Here is a 6,396-nt window from a genome sequence, read left to right on the forward strand (position 1 = left end):
GCATACTGCTCTTCCAGAGGACCCCAGTTCAGTTCCCATACACACGTTAGTGGCTCCCACCTTCCTGCAACTCCAGCTCCAGAGGATCCAACTTCTGGCCTCAGAAAGGCCCCACATGCATGTGTGTGCACACGTAAATAAAACAATAAAAAAAAAACCAATGGCAACGGGTAATTTTTTTCTTCAGAGTATGTCTTAGTTAGACTTCTATTGCCGCAACAACAACAGAATAGCGTGGGGGAGGAAAGGGCTTGTTTCAGCCTACAACGTGGAGCCCATCCAGGAAAGTCAGGACAGGAGCTCAAGGCAGGAACCTGGGGGCAGGAGCAGATGCAAAGGAGTATTTATCTAGAGTCTGTTTGACCTGTGAGAGACAAATTGATTCCCTGAAGCTTACATCAATTATTTAAGTTTGTAATAAAATAAACATTTTAGACATGTTAGCAATCCTACTGTTTGCAATTTACACCAGAGTTACATATAATTACACTATAGTAAAAGCAGCAGACTTTAAGTCACAGTAAAATCTTGAGGACCCCTAAAGATTCTGGATTGAAATAGTTAACACTTTCCATAGGGTGGGATCTATAAATTGGACAAAGATATTTTTAGCACAACAAGAAGCTTTTTTAAGTCTCTATTTCATAAGATGACCAAAGAAAACTTCAAATGTTGAGCTTATAATATAATATAACGATTATAATAGTAGTCGGCACTGTCCAGGTCTATATAAATAGCTTATCAGCTGCAGCCTTGCGGAAGGAGCTGTTGTTTGCTGTTGTTAGCCTGACAAAGCTACGGTCAGCCAAGCTGTCAACAGCATCAGAGATCTGAGAAGGATAAATTATAGCTGGAAATATAATACAAACTGCCAATGTATCAATTTAAATGACAGAGACTTAACACTACCTAAATAGTTACCCTAGGATAGCATCAGCCTTTGGCTGACAGACCCCAAAGGTTGGAGAGATTTTCCTTTGGAGGAGGAACATGGGAAAACTGACCAGGTGTGTAGGTAGATGCAAAGTAGGACAGTCAACCCAACAGTGTCCACAGGGTGGGCAGGGCCCTGACAGTGAGCAAGACATGGAGCAGCTCTCTGCCAAGTGGTCAGCATCTCCACAGTCCAGATGGAGTCTCGGTACTCTGTCTCCTTTGGAGATCTTAGGGCTGCCACGAGGAGCTGGCATTCTATCACGGGAAGTTTTCCCACTAAACAATTTAGATGCCATACTCAGCAGATCTCTGAAGAGGCTGAGGACCATCATCTCTTAAATATATCTGATTTGAACAGAATCTTGCTTGTTTTTATTTATTTGGTTTAGGCTTAACTTTGAAAACTCATATAGAAGGCTGAAGAAAGCTTGTTACTAAATGAATTACTTTTGTGCTTAGCATGATTATGAACATAGTTCTGAACACAGTAAAGAATTTGATCATTTATTAAGTGACTGAGCATGAACTTGCATGTCTTAATGATCTTTAACAGTTATAAGAAGTCAGCAGCTTTTATAAGATTAGGATTTTACAGCTTATCCCTGTGAACTTGGAGCCTCAAAGTTTTGAGTTGAAGATTTAATTGGAGATCCTTTATGCATCAAAATAAAACTTTAAACCATAAATGCAGTAAAATTTAAACCATAAATACAGTCCATAGGAAGACTGTATTTTTCCTAATTTTTTATTGTATATGATTATTAAATATCAGTTATTTATATGACTCAGTTTATCCAAAAAGCTAAAATTTAACCAAGTCAGCAAAGACAAAGAGGCTACACATATATCTTTAAGTCAGTTACTGTTAACCTGAGTAGATATTAGGAATTTATAAACCTTATATACCTTATTTATCAGATGTATGTTGTTTCTTTTCTAAAATTTTCTAGAAGCCTGGTTTTGAGGAGTTATCAAGGACATAAATGGTTAGACATACATATCTAAGCCAATTTCTGTTAACCTGAGCATATTTTTATAACTTTATAAATTTATAAACATTATTTATTAAGTATATATTATTTATCAACTGTATGTTGTTTCTTATTTAAAATTTCCTAGAAGCCTGTTGTTGAATATTAGCAAGGACGTAAGCAGCTAGATATAAATCTCTAAATCAGTTTTTGTTCTTTGGGCAGACATTCATAACCTTTGGAATTTATCATACAAAAGTTCATACTAATCCAAAATATTTTGGAGACCTGTTGTTTCTTTGTGAGTCTGAAAAGAAGATACAAAGATAATGATACAAGAGCTCAGCAGGACTAAGAAGTGTAATAGGTGCTGCTTTAGTTGATTTATGCCACGTGATCACCTAATCAAGACGACATCATATGGCATGTATCCTTTCTTAAGTTTAGTAATATGGCTTCCAGTCACAAGTTTGCTTCCATTCTAATGAGGTCATCAGCCAAGATGGAGGCAAGTCATATGATGGTTATTTAAAAACATCTATTTTCCTAGTAGACCTATTTTTGTTGTGAGCCATGCCTTTCATAACAGAGCCATCTCTCTAGCCCTAGATCTAATTTTAAAACAAGAATTGAGCAGGGTGATGGTGGCGCACGCCTTTAATCCCAGCACTCAGGAGGCAGAGGCAGGTGGATCTTTGTGAGTTCGAGGTCAGTCTGGTCTACAAGAGCTAGTTCCAGGACAGGCACCAAAGCTACAGAGAAACCCTGTCTCAAAATACCAAAAAAAAAAAAAAAAAAAAAGAGTTGAATCCAAGTTCCAAATACAGTATGTATTAAATAAGAGTTGAATCACAACTCAAAAAATCACTATATACAAATGTACTATTACAAATGATAAACAGGATGAGAAAGAAATCAGAGAAACAGTGCCCTTTACAATAGCCACAAATAACATAAAATATCTTGGAGTAATTCTAACAAAAAAAAAAAAAAAAAAACGAAATACCTGTATGACAAGAGTTTTAAGTCCTTAAAGAAAGAAATTGAAGAAGATATTAAAAAATTTAAAGATTTCCCATGCTCTTGAATGATAGGTAAGATCAACATAGTAAAAATGGCAATCTTACCTAAATCAATCTACAGATTCAATGCAATCCCCATCAAAATTCCAACTTGATCCTCACAGACCTCGAAAGAACAATACTCAATTCATATGGAAAAATGAAAATCCAGGATAGTAAAAAACAATCATGTACAATAAAGGAACATAACCATCCCTGACTTCAAGCTCTACTATAGAGCTATAGTAATAAAAAACAGCTTGGTAGTGGCATAAAAACAGACATGTGGATCAATGCAATTGAATTGAAGGCTCTTATATTAATCCACACACCTGAATTTTGACAAAGAAGCTAAGGTATTAAATGGAAAGAGAAAGCATCTTCAACAAGTGGTACTCGCATAACTGAATGTCAACATGTAGAAATGGATTCATATATGCCCGCATGCACAAACTCAAATCCAAATGGATCAAAGACCTCAACATAAATCCAGTTACACTGAACCTGATAGAAGAGAAAGTGGGAAGTAACCTTTAATGCATGGACACAGGAAACTACTTCCTAAATATAACACCAGTAGCACAGACACTAAGAGCAACAATTAATAAATGGGACCTGCTGAAATGGAGAAGCTTCTGTAAAGCAAAGGACCAGGTCATTAAGACAAAACAGCAGCCTACAGAAAGGGAAAAGATCTTCACCAACCCCACATCTAACAGAGGGCTGATCTCCAAAATATACAAAAAACTCAAGAAACTAGACATCAAAATTCTAAATAATCCAATTAAAAAAATGGGGTACAGATCTAAACAGAGAAGCCTCAACAGAAGAAACTCAAATGGCCAGAAGACATTTAAGGAACTGCTCAACATCCTTAACCATCAGGGAAATGAGAATCAAAATGACTCTGAGATACCACCTTACTCTTATCAGAATGGCTAAGATCAAAAACACTGATGACAGCTTATGCTGGAGAGGATATGGGGTAAGGGAAATACTCCTCCACTGCTGGTGTGAGTCCAGACTTATACAGCCACTCTGGAAATCAGTATGGCGCATTCTCAGAAAATCGGAAATCAGTCCCCATCAAGACCCAGCAATACCTCTCCTGGACATGTACCCAAAGGATGCTCAACCATTCCACAAGGACATTTGCTCAGTTATCATCATGACAATATTATTTGTAATAGCCAGAACCTGGAAACAACCTAGATACCACTCAACCAAAGAATGGATAAAGAAAATGTGGTACATTTACACACTGTAGTACTACTCAGGGGTAGAAAACAACAACATCCTGAAATTTGCAGGCAAATATATGGAACTAGAAAAAACCATCCTGAGTGAGGTAACCCAGACCCAGAAAGACAAACACAGTATGTGCTCACTCGTAAGTGGATATTAGACAGGAAAGAAAGGATATCCACAACCCCAGAGAAGCTAGGTAAAAAGGAGGACCCTAAGAGGGACATACATTGAGAGGGAGCTAGTTAAGATCTCCTGGGTAAACTGGGAAGGGGAGTAGAAGGAAGCAGATGGGGAAATGGGAACATGAGGACTCCAGATGACCAAGGGGGGGGGAGGAGCAATGAAAGAGGTGTCTTGATAGAGGGAGTTATTATGGGGTTAGGGAGAAACCAGATGCTAGGGAAATCCCAGGAATCCACAAGGATGACCCGAGCTAAGACTCCTAGCAATAGTAGAGAGGGTGCCTGAACTGGCTTTCCCGTGTAATCAGTTTGGTGACTGCCCTAATTGTCAGCGTAGAATCTACATCCACTAACTGATGGAAGCAGGTGCAGTGATGTGATCCACAGCCAAGCACTGGTCTGAGCTCCTGGGGCTTAGTTGAGTGTAGCATGACAGTTGAAGAGAGTGAGGAGGGATCATATGAGCAAGGGGACTCAAGATCATGATGGGAAAAACCACAGGGACAGCAGACCTGAGCTAGAGGGAGCTCAAGGTCTCTGGACTGACAGCTGGGGATCCTGCATAGGATGGAACTAAAGCCTCTGAATGTGGGTGACAGTTATATGGTTTATTTGTGGAAGGGGCTCCTGGCAGTGGGACCAGGATTTATCCTGGGTTCATGAACTGGCTTTTTGGAGCCCATTCTCAATGGTGGGATACCTTGTTTAGCCTTGATACTGGGGGAGGAGTTTGGTCCTGCTTCAATTTGGTATAGCAGACTTTATTGACTCCCCAAGGGAGACTTTATCCTTCTGAAGAGTGGTGGGGGGTGAGAGGAGAGGGAGGGGGAATTGGGGCTAGTATGTAATATTAAAACATTTTTAAATAAAAAATTCAAAATGAAAAAGAGTTGAATCACGCAAATTGTATGTTGTGGCAAATTTAGATTACTCATTTATAGATTTTAACTATAAGTCTTTTGTTAGAAGTGTTAAGCTAAATTTTGTTACAGATTTTATAGGTTTTTTTTAAAACATACCCAATGAACTTTTAAGTCACGAGATAGTTTATAACATAGTTTTTTTTTAATATTTATTTATTCATTATGTATACAATATTTCTGTCTGTGTGTATGCCTGCAGGCCAGAAGAGGGCACCAGACCCCATTACAGATGGTTGTGAGCCACCATGTGGTTGCTGGGAATTGAACTCAGGACCTTTGGAAGAGCAGGGAATGCTCTTAACCTCTGAGCCATCTTTCCAGCCCCCATAGTTTTAAGTGTTTATTTATTTATTGGTTTTTGAGACAGGGTTTCTCTGTGTAGCTGTGGCTATACTAGAACTTACTCTGTAGACCTGGTTGGCCTCGAACTCAGAGATTTGTCTGCCTCTGCCTCCCATGTGCTAACTAGCTCTACTGAAGGGAGTTCCTATAAGGTTCAAGAGGGAGCTGAAAGACAGAGAGAAGTCCAAGAGGTCATAGAGAAGCTGCGGGTCTTTTTTTTTTTAATTTATTTATTTATTAAGGATTTCTGCCTCCTCCCCACAACCGCTTCCCATTTCCCTCCCCCTCCCCCGATCAAGTCCCCCTCCCAAATCTGCTCGAAGAGCAATCAGGGTTCCCTGACCTGTGGGAAGCCCAAGGCAGGGAGCTGAGAGGGAACAGGGAGATCGAGAAAGAGAGAACAGGCAGCTCCTTGGGAGAGGCCAAGAGGAAGCTCTAGAAAGAAACTGGGAACAAAAGGCTGAGGGAAATAAGTGTTCAATCCCAGGCGTCCCCAAGCAGAAAGAGACTTGTCAGAGAGAATCTCCGAAATCACGGAGGAGGTTGTCCCTTTCCACTTGATGGGGATCCAGTAGGGCGATAGGAACTTCCTGTTAAATCGGTGTGGCTTTGATAGTAATAGAAGACAAAGCAGACAGCTCTGGGGTGATACTTACCCAGCAGAGGAGGGGAGGAGAGAGCAGCTGAAGGTGGAGAGGCTTTGGGGAAAAGAGAGAGTTCCAATAGAGGGAGC

Source organism: Microtus oregoni, unplaced genomic scaffold, assembly GCF_018167655.1.
Source record: "Microtus oregoni isolate MIOR12 unplaced genomic scaffold, Mior012 000006F_ref0000085, whole genome shotgun sequence".
In the NCBI taxonomy this organism is placed as follows: Eukaryota; Metazoa; Chordata; class Mammalia; order Rodentia; family Cricetidae; genus Microtus; species Microtus oregoni.